Source organism: Ambystoma mexicanum, chromosome 11, assembly GCF_040938575.1.
Source record: "Ambystoma mexicanum isolate Mex_15411 chromosome 11, UKY_AmexF1_1, whole genome shotgun sequence".
Taxonomy (NCBI): domain Eukaryota; kingdom Metazoa; phylum Chordata; class Amphibia; order Caudata; family Ambystomatidae; genus Ambystoma; species Ambystoma mexicanum.
Window position 1 is genome coordinate 987,118,857 of NC_090934.1, and position 21,229 is coordinate 987,140,085.

Below are 21,229 nucleotides of genomic sequence, written 5' to 3' on the forward strand. Positions count from 1 at the left end.
TGAGGGCCCATGAATGTCTGAAGGCAGCCCCCCTGTAGCTGTGAGGTTTCTCACAGCAGTGTCCTGTCAGTTAACCCCTAGCAGATGCCCGACACCTTTTCTGAATGACAGGAGCGTTGAGCTTCCCCAGCAACTTCCCGTCACTGCTACATGACATCGCAGTCCCAAGCTCCCTCGCCTCCCTATCAGCCTTGGCCAGAACCAGCTTCCCCCGACTACTTTTGTAAATGTATTCTGCAGTGAGGTCTGATATTCTAGCAAAACGCAAACAGGCTGCAACTACAACAATATTTAAACATTTAAAACTATTCTTTTCACACATAGGAACTGTGAGAATAAGGTATACAGAGTTTATACCGAATCTTTTATATAGAATGAAACATATATCGAATATCTTATAGCGAACATTTTTATAGTGAATGCATTTAGGGTTGGAGTAAAGGGTTAAATATTTTTTGGAAACAGCTGGGTGGGGTTTTAGGGGTGGGAAACAGGGGTTTAGGGGGGACCACCCAAAAAATAAAAAGGTGCATCCTCTATAAAGTTTTTTGTTATAAAATATTCGATATATGTTCATTCTTTATAAAAGATGTCGGTATAAGGACATGTAACCGAGAATAACAATGGAAAACAAACGTAATGCAAATGTTTGGCTTTGCGCTAATTCACATTTGTATCAATGAACTCTTATTTACTTCCTGTCATCCAGGAACCACTGATAACTTCCTTTTTGAATCATGTCTTTCAAAAGTAGGTCTAAATCTTCACACAAGCCCCTTTGATTTAGTGCTGGCTGTTGTGAGTGGTAGCATGTAGGCGCAGTTATGGGTATGCCAGCATTTTGGCTCGGGTATACCCACTGCCTGGAGTGTGCTGTGAGGTAGCTTGGAGGTCCCATATATCTTAACACAGCCATAGTCTGCCTTTGAAATAACCCAGGTGAGAGGAGCCCAAGGAGCGGAGCAGTGGGGCATGAGCAGAAATGTGTGGACTGAGGCTGTGGAACTGAGACTTTCTGCTGCTGCCTGCACTTTCTGGACAGGGATTTGAGACGCATGTGCTGTGTGCTCGTTACTGCAGATAGCCCTTTAATTTAGCACTTTGGCATCAACAACCTGACACGTGGTGCAAATATGTTCACAAGCAATCACAATCACTTTCCAGCTAAGCGTTCAACAGGATTGGAGTCCTTCGTGGTCCACCAGCCTACTGGAAAGCCTTCTGTACTTTGGGACATGTGAGAGATGGGCTGGGCTTGGGTTGCTTCCATTGGGACGATGGTAGATTAGAGGGAGGAGAGCCAGGTAGCTGTTGCTAATGTGCTGGTGCATGCAGATGTGCCATTACTGTGCTCAATTAAAACCCTGCCACTTCTTCATTACTACTTTCAAATCAGAACATTTTGCAGATTACCTGCTTTTGGAGAGCAGATCTTGTGTTTTGAGGCATTTTGGAGGCAGGCAGTGGGTCACACATCTATTGGGGGAAAGGACATGTTTTGTACTTAGATTCTGGGGTGAGCAATCTATTGCATTAGGAAGGATTTTGAGGGTGGGCTATGTATTGCACTTGGATGTTAGGGGTGGTCCACGCATTGCACTTAGATGGATTCTGGGGTTGGGCAATGTATTGCACTTAGATGGATTCTGGTGGTAGACAATGTATTGCACTTAGATGGATTCTGGTGGTAGACAATGTATTGCACTTGGATTCTGGGGTGGGCAATGTATTGCACCTAGATGGATTTTGAGGGTGGGCTATGCATTGCAATTAGATGGATTCTAGGTGTGGGCAATGTATTGCACTTAGATGGATTCTGGAGGTGGGAGTGTATTGCAATAAGATGGATTCAGGAGGTAGGCAGTGCATTGAACTTACATCGATTTTAAGGATAGACACTTAGATGGATTGTGGGGATTTGGCAATGCAGGTATTTGTGCGGGCATTCAACGTGTTGAACCACATCATTAGAAAGGCCATTGCTTTTGCTCTTAGATGATGTATAACTGTAGCTAAGGTGTTGCTCTGTGAACACCATTAGGGCAGCCAACATTTTACACTTAGAGGACTTGTGCGGTCAGCCATTGAGATGCACGTGGAATAATTCAGCAGGGCGACCTCTGTGTTTATCTTGGAGGATTATGTGAGGGTAGCCTTTGTATTGCACAGATTGTAGCCTTTGCACCAGAGGAGCCCTTGTGATAGCCTTTGCATAGCACTAGGAAGCGTTGGGCAGTTGACCAGGGTGCTGCTCTTAGTCGAGTCTATCAGGGCGACCATACTATGGTTTCTAGGTGTTTCCAGAATGTGTTCCACTACATGGATTGCAGGGGTTGGCAGAGTGCTGAATTTACTGTTAAGTGGGGCTTGAATGTAACCACTTAATGATAGCGGGAAGCATGCAGAATATATCCACCATAATTTATCAACCCAGATGTTTTAGAATTTGCCAAATGTACCAATTCTAGGCTTTCATTTGATTATAACCAATGCATTTTTCCTCTCGCACTCCACGCTTTTGGAATTACCCAAAGGCACGACCACACTCCCACACACATTTACTTTCACATACAACTCGAATGACACTTTGCACAACACTTCTGCCATAGGAATGTAGCTACCTTTCACAACAAAAACTTGAACTGTAGCTACACACATAACTGACTATCCTCTTCCACACACCCTCCAGCTTATTTCCCCAGTGTACATCTCTCCACCCACACACATGTCAATTAGATATGGGTGGCTAGCAGGGACTTGGCTAAGCCCTCCTAACCTTTAATGGCCATTATTCACACACACATACTAGCACCTCCTACCTTTTCCCATACTTTGGACCTCAGTGCCTCCGAGGGCATTCAACCTACAGCGCTTTGGGACCATACCATGGTGAAAGGCGCTATACAAAGCACAACATGAAATTAAATAACATGCCCCAGTGCTGGGCTTCCATTCCTGCATCAATCGCATTCTGGCCATTGTATTCAATACAATGGACTAAAGTAAAACTAAAGTAAAAGCAAAGTCCAGGACTGGAGTAGGGTTTTCAAGGTGACAAGAAGTCAGATGGCAACCTTAGCAAAAGAGTACTACTAGAATCCAGAGAAAACTATTGCAATGATTGTGCCTATTTGCGGAACAATTTCTTGGTTGAAACGAAACATGACTGTGAAATGAGAACCCCTTGGTATTGGTCACCTTCGTGTTGAAATTGTGTTTAAAGGACTGACACCTTTTATTTTACTGTCGGTCCCTCAGGGTAGTGCAGTGGGAATTTTTGTTATGCTTAATTCTATAAATAGTCTTATTATAGACGTCATCGGCGTGATGCACGTGTTTATTGTCAACTGTTTTTAGAAGGTCAAACTTTCTCTGTTGATGTATGCTTGTTATATTCGTGACCAGCACAACCAAAATCTTCTCCAGTATGAGTGTTTTTATTTTAGCAACCATGACAGGTTCTCATTTGTAATGTAAAAATAGAAAGCCGAAGAGACATTAATTCAAGTGGAAAGGCTGCATATTGCATACAACACTAAGAAGCGGAATAAACAGCTGCCGCAGGCAAACACAAGCCATTCTTAGTCTGCCATTCACCCAACCAGAACATTTAAACAGGCCACTTCTAAGATGGACACGTACACATGTAAGTGGGCTTCCTGCATGTGCACTTAGATCGACGTGTGCACATGTTTATAGACTTCTCGCATAAGCGCTAAGATCAACATATGCGCACGTCTGTAGGCTTGGTTCTATGTGAATTGACCTTTTTTTTTAAAGGTCCGAAGAGAAAAAGAGCGATTTACTTTGAACGATTTTCTTTTGATCAGAAAACAGTCATTGTAACAGTCTTTTCTCATGAGATCTTTAAATGCGGTTTCCCCCCCCTTTAAAAAAAAATATTCGTGGTTTTTCACTCCCCGAGACCCGCATTGTTCTCCCCCCCAACCGTCTCCCGTGGGATTTCAGCCCCAGCCCCCCTTCAGGATTTCAGTCCCAGCCCCCCTATGCCCCCCATGAACCAAAACACATACACACAACAAACACACCAACACACACGCACCCACGAACCCCCATCTCTCAGCCCCAGCCCCCCACCAGCCCCCAAACTGAACACATACATACTCACAACACACAAACACCAACACACACGCAACACACACGCACCCACACACTTACCCGTTCTCCTGCTCCTGTAGTTCCTGGTCCCGCAGAGCCTGTCAGCCTCTGCACGCACTCGGAAACGGTAGGCTTTCCGCATATGCACTAAGATTGACATATACACCTGTCTGTAACCTTCCAGAATATGCTCTAAGATTGACATATACACATGTCTGTAGGCTTCCCGCATGTGCACTAAGACTGACATATACGCATGTCTGTAGTCTTCATGCATAAGCACTAAGATTGACCAGTATGCAGGTCTGTGGAGTTCCCGTGTATAAACTAAGATTGAGCTGTACACATGTCTGAGGGGTTCCTGCATATGCACCAAGACTGACATGTACGCATGTCTGTAGCCTTCCCGCATATGCACAATGATTGACGTGTAAGCATTTCTGTAGGCTTTCTGCATAGGCACTAAGCCGAAAGATCAAATTACGAGTCAAGGAGTCTGGATCTCTAAACACTCCACACACTTTGTAATCAACAGCTAAGAACAAATCTAAGTGATTTTACCGAATCCAAAGGTTCGACTTCCCAAAAGTTCGACTTTTTTTTTTTAAATTTCCCGCAAATATATATGTGGTGGGAGACCCCCCACAGCTCCCCACCTACCTCCATACATTTTTTGTGTACTTTACACCCCCACATATATCTATATATGCCGGAAATTGGGGGTCGAACTTTTGGGAGTCAAACTTTTGGGGTTAGGTAAAATTGTTCTAAACCGCTAAGAACCTGGTGTCTGGAAGAAAAACAGCATATTATTTCTTGCCCTGATAAACCTAAACAAGGTCATGTTGGAAAGTGGTAAGCAGTGATGTTTAAGATGCTCCAATCAAAAGAAGTGATTGAAGTTGCTAAACCTAAGCCTATGGCCAAGCCTAACCATCGTCCTAACTCCAACATCAGCATTAATGTTTCATCTCAATAATGCTTCCCTGACTTGTTTGTCTCACACAGTCCGCTCCCTTCCCCGGTCCGGCCCCCTGTCTATCGCTTAACTCTGCAGGTTTACTCCTTGACATTGTCATTCCTATTGCTCTGCAACTGTTGCTTCTTGTAAACCTCTCTCTGATTGCTGCCCCATATATATTGTGCCTTGATGGCTGACTCACATGAATATATAGATAGATAGATATCGCCTTTCCTGCTCCTCGCATACGCTGCACTTTGGTTACCCCCTTTACTATATGGCTACTTGGTTGCTGCTTCTATTTACATAGCAGCCAGACAGTTGCCACGTGTATTTTGCTCCTCGATTGACTGCTGCTTTGTGTTCGTTCCTCTTGCTTCATGTATATGGATTCATTTTCTCACATATATTGCTCCTTGATTGACAGATGTTTTATACATTGTGCTTCTTTATTGAATCTTTCTTCAAATGTGTGGATTCTTGATTGTTTGCACATCTTGCTAACCTGCTAACCATTCTATGTTCCACCTTACACTATAAACCTCAACTAGCCACTCGCACACAGCAGGTTATCCCCCTCCCCTACATACACTAACACAATCAAAATTCTTCACTCTTCCCATCAGCTTTTCATTCACAGTCCTTCAGCAAAACCTTGGCTCTTCCCAGCTCTTAGAGAACATCTTGCCAGTAGCAAAGTGTGCAAAATTCCTGCTTCTAGAGCTACCTTCTGGATACACATACCACAAGGGTCCTCGCCATATCTCGCCTAGAAACATACCAGGACACACTGAAGGTGCTCTTCCAATCTGCATTTATTAGAACGTTTTGGGTTTTGCAATTTGCCTCTGCCTCTCCTCCCACTAACTTCTCTTCCCCACTCGGGGACTTAGCACCAGGAGGGCACCAAATGGCAGAATGTATGCTATACAAGACCGATTTACATTACATGTCATCCCAAATGTTCTTCCTGATTTGTCGTTTGCTTACTCTGTTTCCGTTCCATTTTGTTTCTAATTTTCAGTTGCAAGATTCCACCACTTTTTGTATGTTGGGAGCTGACTTGGGTCATTCATGCTCTCACTAAGACCCTTAAGCTACTATTTTTAAAGACATCATGCCTTCTATCCTGGCAGGCGACTCTCTTAAGTAAAAATTCCTTAAACACTGGCAAGTACCCGTGGCTTGCAAAAATGGGTCATTATCCATGTGAACCTATCTCCCTAACAGTTTTTGGGCTTCTTTACAAGCCTGATGGTCCAGAAATAAGGGTGCCGGTGGCAATGTACCGGTACCCTTTTCGGAGCACTAGACTATGAGAATGCCTGCAGGGGCCATCGTCTCTGCTAAGCAACTATTCTTTATTGAGAAGGTAGAGAGTGCTATTAATCAACCTAAAGCACTATTTGGTTCAGTCTCTGTCCTCGCCTGCTAAAACACATTCTAGCATCACTCCATCACAGGATCTTTGTGATTCTTTATCCAATTTTCTTGATGAAATGATTGCTACCATTCGGAGTAAAATCACCGGCTCTTGTTCTCATTTCACTATTTCCAATTTAGCCTGTACTGACACTAGGTCTAGCGCGGTCTGGTTTACTTTTGCGACTTTTCCCTCATGACATTTTGTCTGCCATTAATAAGCTTAAATCTGCATCTCCTCTGGATCCTATTCCTCGCTCTATTCTTAAAGATATTTTGGTTGAAATCATCTCTTGGATTACAGTAGCGGTTAATTACTTTCCTAATGACCTGAAGTATGTACTGGTTATTCCTCTTTTAAAAGAAATCTCCATGGATCCTGAGGTTCTTTCGAATTTCCGCCCTATTGCAATTCTCTTGTTTTCTATGAAGTTACTTGAATCTTTGGTCTCTCCTCTTCTTGGCTCTTTTTTGTAATCTTCATACTTTTTTGATCCCTTTCAGTCTGGCTTTCGTCCAGGCAGGGGCACTGTATCAGTTCTTGTCTCGGTGGTGGATGACCTTGCACGTCTGATGGACCAGGGTGGTGTGGGGACGCTGCTCTAATTAGATCCATCAGTGGTATTTGACACTGTGGGCCACCCCACCGTGGTTTCCCAATTGTCTTTTGCAAGCCTTTGCGGCCAGGTGCTGCATACAGTCTATTTTCCTCTCTTTTTCTTCAAAACCAGTGTCTCTGTTTTACGGAGTCCCTAAAGGCTCCGCTTTGTCATGCATTCTGTTCACCATCTACATCCAGCCACTCCTTGGTCTCATCCCTTGCCACGGCTTCCTTAGCTATTCCTATGCCGAGGTTATGCAGATTATTTTACGGCTTGATCTGTCTCGGCCTGATATGGCTGCTTAGCTTAGGGACTGCCTGGAGGCCATGGGTGGATGGGTGACCAAGAACTGGCTTAAATTGAACAGTGAAAAGACAGAGGTACTGGTTGTAGGCTCTGCTCACCCTTTATCCTTTTGGACTCCGGACTTCTTGTCTTCTAGTCTTGGACCTTTCCTTCACCTGCTACTCTAGTGAAAGATTTGGATATTTAAATCTCGGCCTCATTGTCGATCTCTGATCAGGTAGCCTCTGTCTGCCAGGCTGGCCATTTTAAGTTAAGGACTCTTTGTAACGTCCTACCCTATAATCCTTCCAACCTCCATGCCCCTGTTGTCTCTTCCTTGGTGATAAGCAGAATCGACCCCTCCAACATGCTCGATCTGCCTAAACCTGCCCATCTAATTTATTAGGTCCGGCCCTTGCAGAATATGGCTGCAAGAGCTGCGCTTCATCCTCCTCTCATATGACCCCCATCCTACGTCAGCTACACTGGCTCCCTGTTGAGAAGCGTGTGTTGTTTAAGTTGTTATGCATTGTGCACAGAGCCTATAAACTGGGGGCTGAATATCTTCAGACAAAATGTTGTACATATGTCCTCTCTACTAGAGCACTTCGCTCTCAATCTTCCCTGACTATTCAAGTTCCCTGGATAAGATATTCCCGTATAGGGGGACGTGCGTTCTCCGTTGCTGCAACAAAAGCATGGAACTCTCTTGCATTTGCCCTCTGTGCAATGGATAACCATTTGTCTTTTCGTCACACCCTGAAGACGTTTCTGTTGTAATATTCTGTGGCTCTACTTTCTGTCTGCTACCTATGGCCTCTTAGCGCCAAGATGCCTCTGGGTGGCTGTTGCGCTTTATAAGTTCTGTTAACATAACATAACATAACAGGGGGCAGTGTGCCCGGCAGGTCTGACTTGCTGGGAGCACCGGCCCCTGCAGGCATGGTTTTCACAGAAGCAACAGCACCGTTGTTGCTGGTGCTTCCGTGTGCCCATTCCCATGGAGTCCTATGGGACTCTGCCGGAATGGGGACTTACGCTTTCCACCGCCTGACATCCCGGTCCGATGCCACGTGGAATATCCTGGTGGCAACCGGATATCAGGTGGCGGAACGGTTGTACGAGGTCGGCAGCAGCCCCCCAGTAGCACTGCTGGGTTACCGTCGTCCCCGTAATGAGGCCCTTTGTCCTGTTGCACAGTTGCATGTTTTGCATAGAATTTTGGAGAAAATAGGCACCTCTTAGATTCAAGAGTACTTGCAAACACACTTTGTGATGTGCAATCAAAGTTTCGTCCCAGAAAATGAATGTAAATGGTCATCCTAGATATTCAATAGCTACATTTGCCTGGGGAGGGAGGGAAATTGGCAATATTGATTCTGCTGTCCCGGGTGGCTCCATTTGATAACATTCTCTATATTATTGCTATCGATTGCATAGCCAATCTGTGCGGCTTGTCTGGCCGAGCTCTAAACCTGATTCAGTCCTTTCTGACGTATAGAGTTCAGTGTGTGAGGTTGGGGAGCAGGGGACTCTGGTAAGCTGTGGGACTTCACAAGGACCCACCCCTTTTCTTCTGATCTCCAATGCCTATCTGTGACCCGTGGCTCAGCTGATCGAATCATCAGAGTTGTTCAACAGTATGCCTACAGACCCGTAAACTCACTTCAAGATACCGGAAGAAAGTGATTGAAGGGGACTTTTTGGCCAGGCTCCAAGCCTTGATGCGGGTGAACCGACTCTGCTCCAGTGTTCAGATGGTTTGCAATCTGGGTATTCTGTTGACTTCCGCATTATCCTGCCTACCACAGGTCAGCGCGGTCACGAAGGGTGGGCATTACCAAAATGTGGCCAATGCTTAGCCCATAACATCAGCAATTCCCCTCCAGGCTCAGTGCCTCTCCAGGGATTTCCAACAAACTGCTCAAGAACAGTCCCGTACAGGGAGATTCAGCTTGTTTAGACCCTCAAAATGTGTGAACATGTGATGAGCTATGGACAAAAACTCGGATGCTGAAAAAGCAAATACAACTGCAAATATCTATTGTGGTAGGCCCTAATGCTGCCTGACCCTCAATATGTGAAAGGCTTCACAGTGCCTCAGTGTCCCAGCACATGGCCTGTGCTCATAGTCTGACTACCAGCCTGGTTGATCAGGACAGGGTGGGGACACATGCCTTTAGGCCTGGGGTGTGGTTATTTGGCGTTGCCTTACAGTTTCGTGACATCTGCTTTCTTCCCGGGATACTTTCTACAGACATCCCAATAGTTATCTGCAGGAACACGGCTACTTGCTGCTGCATGGCTACCTCCCCATTTGTATTTCTTGTCATCATTTATTTATTCAATTCATTCATTTGAAAGATTAATTGGAGTACGATGACACCATCATCAAGACAAACAATCACGGGCAATGCCAACAGTTTGGGCTTTTGTGTTGGCATGGGATAGGCACTTGCAGGACACTGGCATAGCAGAATTAATTGGCCAATGATGGTAGCAGGTGCAAAATGATGCCTGGCTATCTAATGGCAGTGCCTGCAAATGCCTCATTTATACACAAGACAAAACTGTTGGCTTTGCCACTGCTTATTTTTAATTTGATTGTGGCATTCTTATTACACCAGCAGCGTTTTTACTGCACCAATTAAGCCATTAACTCTCAGGAGCCTGCTTTGAGAAAACACTGGCAGGCACTTTGAGTGCACAGTTTGATGGTATGGCTTGATTAAAGAGAAACCAAAGAGTTCCCATCAAGAGTTGTTTTGGGCAGGGGGGGGGGTCAGGAACTGGGTGGGAATGGCCATAGGGATTAGCATGGCCATGGGCAGTCAAGGGGTGGACAAATAACCAAACACCTCCTAGAAGCTTTGTGTCCCACCTCATATGCCATTTCTCCCTATCTGTACTCTAATGCAATAGTTTCAGCTTATATTGTGGTGCAAGCAGCACCTAATAGACCAAACCAAAAATGAAGTTTTAAAGAAAACATAACAGTGCCATACATGAAAAAGAAAACAGAGAAGACAATGCATGCTGCAAGCAGTGCACACCGCCTAAAGCATTAGCTAGGGACATATAGCAAATGAAAATAAAAACAAAGCAGACTTACAAGTTAGGAATAGCTACAAATAGAAAACTCCCATTTAGGAGGCAATAAGGTGTTTAAAGTAGCTGCAAGCTGCTAAGGAAGAAGGGGCTGCTGAATGTGGCCCTTTGATGCGACAGGAATCTCAGGTAATAATACGGCTTTTATTAAAAAAAAGAGGCCCGATCGGCACCTAATAAGCATCATCTAGGGGGTAGACAGCGTGGTTGATGCAACATCAATGTCTTGCAATCCAGGCAACCACGTTTGCATAAAATAGGATAGTCCAACAGCAGCCAATGCAGGGAAGGTTGTTGACATGTAAAAACTACAGCTCACACTTTCGGGTTCCAACGCCAAAGTGATCAGCAGAATGAAATGTGGATTTTAAAGGATATAAGGAGACTCATATACTCTTGGAGACACTGGTCAACAAAATATTTCTGCTGTCAACGTGGACAAACCTAGAAGCTCAACGGTAGGGCGACATCCGTGAGCTGGGTTAAGGATTTCTGGTCACCTAAGGAGCAAAGGCTTTTATTAAATTAGTTGGTATCTAAAATCAAACCATCACAGGCAAAACCTGTTGATGCACCTGAAATGCCCCATGGGACAAAAATCGATAAATACAAGCCACCTTGGGAGATTGTCACGTACTGCCCAAACAACAAGAACAACTCATTCTTTGAGGTGTTGAATTTGAGATTGGCTAATGCCATCCGGGCCTCAATAACCGAAAAGTAACCCCCAAGCTACTAAAGATCCTCCTAGAATGAAACATGCAAGTGTAATTAGGTATCCCCCAAAGCTGGCTACCAGACCAACCCACAGTTCCCTCTAAAAAGGGAATATCAGGATTTTATATAGCATGTCATGCCTCCTCCTCCTCCTCCTCCTTCTCCTGATTCTAAGCACTGCAATAAGAGCTGTTGTTATTAACCAGGTTTCACGGTGCACAGTTTATGGACCATTGAAGAATGAAGGGCTGAATGGATCCTGCCAGGATTTGAAATGCAAAGTGCAGCTGGCCCTGTATTAGAGGCAAGTGCCTAACCTGTAGCCTGTGAGCTATCCACCTGGCCAGAACAGGGGACAGCATGGAACCTTGAGATGCTCCTCAAATTGCAAACAAATCAGAGGATCTTGAGGAACCCACCTGTACAGTTTCACATCTTCCAGATAGAAAGAACCCAAACCCCACAGCTTATGCCCGTCTATGGGGAGAGAACGGTAAGGAGTGCCCCCTGGTCAATATATCAAACTCAGCTGGGCCATCAAGCTGCCCAAGCAAACACCATCAGTATCATGGAGAATACCATCAACCACCTGTGTTATGTCGTGGTCAAAAGCCTGACTAGTATCATCTTAGAACGTAGTTACGCTGTTCGACATGATCTTGTAGTTGAGTAGCCACTGAATTTTCAATAATTAATCCAAGGTATGGCAACCTGGTGATTGGTCAGAAATTGCTTAAGATAGTGTCAAGGAGGCCAACTCTTTTCCTCAAAGGGAAAATTGGGTGCCCATTTTGAGCTTGTTGGAGAAAATCCCTTGGTATTTTGAGAGGCATTGAGAATAAACAAAAGAAGGCAAACGTACGAAAGTACAATATGGGAGGTAGGTCATATTTCATGATCAATTTCACATCGGGTACAACATGGGTGATCACAGTAGAAATAGAGCATAGATGAATGTCAGTGCAGCACTGGAAGTAGGACCTGGACCCATGACAAATGGCACAAGACTTACAACGCAAGGTTCTACATGGTTACAATGAACTAATGTTGGTTATTGTACATTTGCTCAACACTTTTTCATCGACTTTTTCTGTTATGGGTATTCCCCCACAACCGTCAATTCCCAACACTCTCTATGTACCGAGTGCCATTAAGTTGTGCAAAGATAAAGCTATTACCATACAAACAAATGTGCAAAACATGCAAATACAGTACCTTCCAAATTACCTCATGTACGAAATACTTGAGCAGTGAAATAATGTAAAGGTGTGCAAACAGCATAGTTCTTTAATCTAAAATTCATGTGCGCAGGGCTCTAAGCTCTCGCCAATTGCTTCGAAACCAAAGAGCAACCCATCTCCCTTTGGTCTAAATGAAGACTTCTCATAAAATGTACTACTGTAATGGCCATCGAGATAGGTTGTCCACTTAAGCACTTAAACCAAAAAACATCCCTGTCCATTGTGGTCTCATAAGCAAATAGTTTCCTAAAATGGATTAGCCTCCAAACACTCAATGAAGGACAAAAGGCCAAAAGACGCTTGAGAGTCTCTAAGCTTTTCCCATCTTTACAAAATCTGCATTTTGGCTCTTCCTCCGAGAGCTCTTTACGTCTAAAAGATACTTCACCCGTTGGGAGGAGATTCCACTGGAACCTCAAACTCCTGCCTAACCTTAGGGCATGGAGACAATTTAAAATAAGAGGCCCATCCTCTTATGTTCACCCACAAGTGCCTCATACTCGCATACCCATGAAATTCAGTTATCGTTCTGCACCAATCAGACAGATAGAGCATTTATTTTACCCTCATGATCTAGTCAAATTACAAATAGCCAGTATTTTATTACATTTCATTCCAAAATCTCTTAGCACTTTCATTGACTCCTTCTCCATTAAGGTGCTAAGATCTTCATACAATGTGTTAGGCGCAGAACAAAAATGTTTCCGGTATAATAACAATAGCGTCCAATGGCCCATAATCTTGAGTGAATTAAAACCAAGCTCACACCTAATAGCGGCGGTGGGAACCGCATTAGGAATGCCCAAGACCCTCTGCCATATTGTACCCTATAAGGTTTCCATAAAATCAAGTACCCAGTCAGGTTGCAATTCCACATCATAAATGAGTTTAGGAACTAATTTCCCCCCAAAAAAAAAAATTACGGCAACAAAGTGAAATTGCAGTACTTCCCTTTTATATATTTCATCTGAACGATTAGCCCTGCCAATTTATGCTTATAAAAGCCCTTGTTATAGGCTATATCTCAATTACTGGAAATAAGGTAACCCAGTTAAACTAAGTGTTTAACTTTCTCTAGCAGAACATCATTGAAGACCCATTTTTCACTGCCCATTTTTTTAGAATTCGAAATTGAAATGACTTTTGTTTTTTCCAAAATTCATTTTTAAATGATTCTCCACTGCATAATTCTTAAAAGCAGTTAAAAGGTTCTGGAGCCCAATACTAGCACAATCTACTAATTAAAAAGCATCTGCATAGGCCAACCATTTTACACTCAATGTTCCTATTTATCTATTTATTTATTTGCATAATATACTTAAAGCTTGATTTAGCGTTGCATATAACATAGATACATTAATACAGAATAAAAACAATTCATAGCTAAAAGAAACACTCTCGCATAAAATTATACATTGGCACATTAAAATATCCCTAGGGATAGGTTACTTAAAATTTCCATACATAATACAAGGAATTTCATCATGTGAAACATCAAATTAATATCATTACCTTCCAGTATCGATGCCACTTAGTTATTACATTTTCCTCCCATTTCAAATAACAATATGCTTTCACATGCTAATTCTTGAGGTTATTTACACTATTGCACTGGTTCATAATATGTTCAGCAGTTTCTATTTCCATCTCGCCACTTCATCTGGGCAAGCGATCAAAACGAGATATACCCGGCTTTGCACCCTTAATAGCTAATAGTTCAGAGGCATTGAACTTAAGAATACGGTATGCTCCGATTGTGGCACGTTGTGGAAAGGCACTAATGTACCTAGGAGTCTCTGTTTGTGCACAAACTGTTTGAACTAATTCACCACTATTAGAGTGCGTAAACCGTTGCATGATCGCACATTGAATACTATGGCTGTTAATCTTTGTTTTTAGCCATCTTTTTCGTGACATAGCAGAGATAGGAGACTTTACGGTTACATATCCCTGCATCCACCTTTGATGGATGGTCTGTAAATAACTTACTCTGCCGAAAGTCACACTGCCAATTTATGCTTATAAAAGTCCATAGTATTGCCTATTTCTGAATACCTGGAAATAAGATAACCCAGGAAAACTAAGTGTTGAACTTTCTCTAGTACAACATTATTTATGACCCGTTTTTTACTGCGCATTTTTTTTTCAAAATTGAAATTACTTGTTTTTTCAGAATTCTTAAATGATTCTCCACAGCATAATTCTTAAAAGCAGTTACAAGTTTCAAGAGCCCAATACTAGCACAATCTACTAATATAAAATCATCTGCATAGGCCAACCATTTTACACTCAATGTTCCTATCGTGGGGGATTGAGGGGGATCAAAGGCTACTGAATCAAGGCATTCTCCCAAATCGGATACATGCAAGTTAAAAAAGGCAGGGGGCCCAAGTGCACCCCTGCCTAAGCCCATTCCACGTAGGTATCTTTTGAGAAAGGGCCCCTTCATGGTTTAGTCACACCTGAACATTAGAATTGTCATGGAGCAATTTAACAAGCCCTCCGGGATCCCCCAGCTCCATAGTTTATGCCATAGACGATTTTGGTCTACGAGGTCGAAATCAACCGCATCCATGTGGATCATTTCCTATTGCTTCCTATGGACAATACCCTGTAAGCATTTTATTATAAAGCTGTTCAGGATTGTCTGATGACCCTCCCTAAACTTTGTTTGGGCTTTTCGTATTCTCCCAGTTGTAATATCCCAATCCTATAGATGCCGCAGCAAGACTTTGCTGTAGGTATCCAGAATTTCGATTGGGAGATAATTCGTAGGTTCTGATCACAGGTCCGCTTAAAAATAGGGATTATATAACCCCCCTCTTAATAATATAATTGAACAAACATGTCAAGATCTTTGCCCAACATCTTGGGTCAGCTTTGAATAGTCTGTTTAAAAGTTGGTTAGGTCCCGGACCATGGGAGTTGCTAGCCTTGAGTATTATGCTATGTAAAGCCTCCATCTCAAAGGATCTAGAGCCGGCTTATTTCGTGAGTTCTCTGCCCAATGGGTCTCTTCCAACGTATAAACCCTCAACATGGGAAATCCAGTCGGATTCTGATACTGCATTGGCAATTCAACGAACCCTACACGCAAGCAATTAATAGCACCGCTTCTTAAAAGGTTGCTTAACCTTCTTTTTAGACAACTCTTTCTCATTTTCTGTGATGTTTAGACTTTTCATAGTCCTAATTTCAACTCACATTCCCTTTTTCTTTTCATTCACACTCGGATTAAACGTATGGGTCTTTCTAATAGTTGTTCTCTTGTTCTTCTTCTCACATAGATCCTTTCCCAAAACAGAACCTAAGATTTCAGAGAAGAATTCATGAAATCTTTCTACTGCAAATGTCAAGAGTTTCCAACCATAACTAGTGTTATCCGCCACTTTTGCTGAAGCACCATTCATTTTCATGACATTCAGCACATTCCAGGAGACTCGATTTTGTGCTGCATTTGGAATTATTTCTAAACCATAAATGGCTAAGCGTGGGCATATATTAAGGTTAAACGAACATTGGAGCAGGCAATGATCACTGGGTTTTTCACAACCATCAATTTCCGACACTTCTCAAACAGAAATTAATCTGCAAAAACATCACCTAACATTGAGCATTCCTGGCCTCTGTGACAGGTAGGTTGGCCTAGTTGAGCCCCTTCTGTTGCTTCCTTTAACATAGCCAGACCTAAATTACTACCCCGTTTTTTGCTAACATTTGCATACAAGGGGGCGAACCCACTGTGCTACATGACATGGACTCCTCATCATCAGCACTCAGACAGGTGGAGTTCAGGTCGCCAAGAACCAGTGCATGACCCTTTGAATTAAAGCACAGCCATTTTACACAAAGTAGTGATGTTGACACTACAGACCATGAAGTCCAACGTAGATGCAAGGCGATACAGAACGGGTGATAAGGCACCGGAGGTAGATCATAAACGTAGGACAGCACAAAACGAGATGTATTGCAGAATACAGATGAATGGCAGTAGAATGCATATTCAGAACACTACAGCATAGGAAGTAGAACAAAGATGCAGGTCAGTACAGCGCAGGAGGTTCTGTAGGATGTAGATGCATGACAGTACAGCATAGGAGGTAGGACAGAGAGGCAGAGCAATGCAGCTGGAGGTATTGGATAGAGATGCATATCAGTATTGCACTGGGGGTTCTGGGGGGAAACAGAGGCATACCAGTACAGCACGATCAACAGGACACAGATGTAGGACAGTACAGGGCAGTAGATAACGTAGCGTATGTTCATGCATACCTGTTTAGACCCAATGCAATGCAGTACAGCGTAAGAGGCAGGGAAAATGAAAGATGATTGACAGCGGGAGTAGTCACTGGATCCCCACTTCATATCTCACCTTTTCTATGCTTTCTCCCCATCAAAAAAAGCCGCTGCAGAAAGAGTACAAGCAGTTTATTTAGAGTAATCTGGTCCACTAGCATACCATATGTAGACGCTTAACATTAATTATTACTGCCCCTATATAGGGTAAAATACTCAATCTTGAGTGTAAGCACACTGTGCAACTTTGCAAAAGACCAGCTATTATCTAACGTATTTGGTACTCATTTGACTCTATCAAGATCGGGCGGATGAAAGGATGCAAGTGCTCAAAGGTGAGACCCGAAGACTTACCCCGGAGATCAGCACGCACTAAACAACAGGACTGCCTTCCTAAGGGACCCTAAGACAATGCTGGTCTACTGGAAACCTCAAAAAAGAGGGTATGCAATGATGAGAGGTGAAGAAGAGCAACCAGGTTCAGTCCATGATCCCAAAAGTCAAGTTTGCAGTGAGGATTCCATTCCGACCTATTGGAAAAGTCACATATGCGAGGCAAGTTTGATTATCAAGAGCATCACAATGATCTGCAACAAAGGGGGGTGCAGTTTTGAAGAGATCAGAAGGGCTGCCTACATTTGGCTGAAGTAACAGCCTGTCTGGAAACCCAACCCTGAAACAGCCTTAGGCGTGGGAGGAATCTGCGAGTGCGATTTTGTCACCAGATGGAATATGGGGGCTTTAAGGCTGTAAACCAGAAACTCTTTCCACTCTTGGGACTGTTGCCTGGCCACCCCCAGGCCCCTGATCCCTTGGCCACCTGTTAGCAGCCATGAAATGTGGGTCCTCTGAGGATGTGGGGCCTCGTGCATGGTAGACACCACCGGGCAGAACTGGCAGGGTGTCAAGAGGTAAGAGACCGACTTGAGCAGACATGCAAGACGCAGGCCTTTCCAGAGAGAGGGCAAGGGCTTTCTCCCACTTGAGCCTCTACCCTGCGGCATACCACTGAAGAACTCAAGTATGCCCTAGTGGCTTGTCTCCTGGTAATAGAGAGGGGCGAGAGTGCACAGCTTACTTTCTTAATAGTGTATTTCGTTTTCAATGGAATGTTATTTTGTTAATAAATATATTAATGGGGTGCAGCCCACTATCATGTGCCACCGTGTTGGGCACAGAAAATGAACATGGAGAAAAAGAGACCGAGGCAAAAGTGCCTTCGGTGTGGGCCGCACACCCTTGATTCCCACTAAGGGTTAATCGATTTCTTTTGTGATCGTTATTCAGTTAATAAAATCCAACTTCAATCGTAATTCACAGATGTGTATATTTTTTAATTTTTCAATTGCTGTGTTTATAAAGCTCATAAAAAATTGTGCTTAATTGGTTAAACTTCACCAAAAAAGCTAATTATCTCAATTGAGGCAAAACAGAAAACCCATCTGGCTAATGCATTTCGGATTGTATCCTTCGTCAGAGCCAGGTTAGTACTACACACATAATAATGCATTATATGTAGATTTTAGAAGGTTTACAATGTTTAAATTAATAATTGTTCCATACATCATGTGTAACAACCAGATATTCAAGAATTAATAACCAAAACAATCATAATAAACAAAACAATCATGATAAACAAACAGGGCGCCCACAAGGACAAACAAATATTTAACAAAAAAGTGAGATGGGAGAGAGGAGAAAAAACAAACAAGTAAGCATACATGATTGTAGACAGTAAAAATACAATATTTGCACAGATAATGATATTGCTCTATAATTCAAACAATTAATGGGACTAATCAACTGCGTACTAAAATTGCCGATTAAGCCTTTTTGGTGACTATGGTGCTTAGAGGTAAAGTTAGGCGGCGTGTGCTTATTGTGCCAGAGTGTTGATTGTCGTGCTATATTGTGTGAGAATACCTGTGGCTAGTTGAACATTTCACTAACCTGTGTATCAGTATGCAACCCACGCGTGCTGTCCGCGTGTGGTGTTTCTCTATGAAGCACTGCCTAGTGTGGGGAGAACAAATGTGTTATCTCCTCCGAGTAATTAGCTGCTATTGATCTATACGCGATCTTACTTCGCGTCGCTTTGTGCAAAGGTATGGCTTACCTGGAGCACTCTGAGCTACGTCTTGCTCGATCAACTCCGAACAGCGTCTGAGACTCGCGGTTCGTGTCGTTGCCCTGGGCAACGTTATGTAAACAAAATGGCCGCTTGTGTATAACCAAGTCGGCCATATTGGTAGAGGCAATACTGGGACATAAGTGGCATAGAGTGTGAAATATAAATGGCAAATGTAAGGGATGTGAATGTTAGGATATTAATTGCACATGTAAGAATATTAAAGCTTCATGATATCTGTGTATTTAAGTTGTACCTCTAGCACATGTATGTTCTGATAGTATCGTCGTGTACCTCATGGCTAATTGGCTAATTGGCCATTAATGTAAGGTCATATAGCGTAAAGATATACTGTCTAGTATACATCAACAAACGAAAATACAAACTAATAAATAATAAATGTTTACAACAAATGGTTATAGCAGAAAGCAACAGTGTTTTCAAATCGAGTAGTGATTTATACTTATTGCATGAGCATGAGACAATTTAGCATGTTCATTATTGATATTGCACGGTGAACAAATAGTGACATCATTACAAAAAGCAGTTGAGATCAAATTCCTCGTTGAGCCCTCGTGGTGCCAAGGAATCGAGACGATCTATCCAATAGGCTTCTCTTTGTTGCCTTCTTTTTTTCAAATCAGCATATATGCTTGTCATTTCCAGGGTTTCCAAAATTTGGAACTTGACTTGAGAGATATTATGTTGCTTTGCATTAAAGTGTCTTGCTACGGCTGAATTGATGTTCTTATTGCGTATACATGATTTATGTTCATTCATCCGAATTCTCAGTTTACGCCCTGTTTCACCTACATAGTAAAGTCCACATGGGCAACGTATGCAGTAAATGCAGTTCTCGGTATTGCAGGTGCCATAGCTTTTTATCATGATCTTTTCTCCCGTGTATGGATGGGGAACCACTCCTCCTTTAATAATGTTATTGCAATTACTGCAATTTAAACATGGAAATGTTCCCGTCTTTTTTGGTTTGATCCTTTTGGTTCTGGTATCTCTTGTGTTAACTAGATAATCCCTAAGGTTGCTGGATCTTTGATAAGCAAACGTTGGGGTCTCTAAGAAGAGATTCTTAGTTCTTTCGTCATTTTTAAGTATTGTCCAATGTTTATTTATACATCTTTTGATCTGCATACTTTGGGATGAATATTTAGACACATATACAAGTGATGGGGATTGCTTTTTGTCCTTTGGTGCTAGAGTGCTGGTTCTTGTTATTTTTTGTACCTTTTCTTTTGCTGTCTGTAGATCTTCATTCGGGTATCCCCTATCTTTAAGTTTTTTGCTTAGTTTTTCAAGTTCTTGTTCGTACTCTCTGTCATCACTGATAATTCTTTTTAATCGCAACATTTGACCATAAGGTAAATTCCTCAGAGTGTTTTGTGGATGGAAACTCATACGGTGTAATAGATTGTTCCTGTCTGTAGGTTTTGTAAACAAAGAGGTAGTGATTTGTTGGTTGTTTACGTTCACCAGGATATCCAGATAATGGATTCCTGGATTGCCAATTTCTGAGGTGAACTGAATACGCGGGTCTATATTGTTGATATAACTTGTAAACTCATTAAGTTCTTCTCTTGTGCCTTGCCAAATACCGAATATATCATCTATATAACGCACCCATGTTTTCAATTTGTTCTGCCATTCAGGTTTTTGCAAGATATGGGTCGTCTCGAATTGGTACATAAACGCATTAGCGTAAGCTGGTGCCATTGTTGCTCCCATGGCTGTTCCGGAAGTTTGGATGTAAAATTCATTCTTATATTCGAAATATAAATTCATTGCGATAAAAGAGAGTAGTGATAAGATGAATTCTTTCACTGCTCCTATATCGTTCTCCTGTAACAGGAGCCACTCTACCGCTTCCTGTCCCAAGTCATGTGGAATGCTTGTGTAGAGGTTAACCACATCTATGGTGAAAAATATGTCGTTCTCTGTAAGTTGGACTCCTTCTATGATGTTCAGAAAGTGTGTACTGTCTTTCACATACGTGGATGTCTTCTGTATTAAAGGGTTCAAAAAATAGTCTATGTATGTTCCTAGTGGTTGTAAAATCCCTCCTGTGGCTGCTACTATCGGTCTTCCAGGTGGATTATTAAGTCTTTTATGGATTTTAGGCAGCAAGTAAAAATGAGGAATGTTTGGTTTTAAGTTCAATAGAAAGGCCTTTGTCTTATGTGTTATCATCTCTCTTTCTTCTGCTTTTGTAAGAAGTTCATCTAGATCTTTTAATATTCCCATAGTCGGGTCGTGATCTATTTTGGCATAAACATTATGATTGTCCAGTTGTCTTTTACATTCATTTTCGTAATCTGAGGTGTTTAATAATACCAAT

The 21,229-nt window shown here is 42.6% G+C and overlaps 1 protein-coding gene across 10 annotated transcripts in view; it reads right to left on the minus strand.

Annotated features, from left to right (window-relative positions):
- The window catches only part of OSBPL5 (oxysterol binding protein like 5), a 1,112,782-nt gene that overhangs the window by 810,768 nt on the left and 280,785 nt on the right, over positions 1–21,229 (minus strand). The window contains exon 2 of one of the 10 annotated variants that reach the window (XM_069624159.1): positions 16,828–16,861. The exons of 8 other annotated variants lie outside the window; for them this stretch is intronic. The gene's annotated coding sequence lies outside the window, so the exon portion shown is untranslated. Of the gene's footprint in view, positions 1–16,727; positions 16,862–21,229 lie in introns of all 10 variants that reach the window. One more of the 10 variants, XM_069624157.1, reaches the window with a different exon arrangement.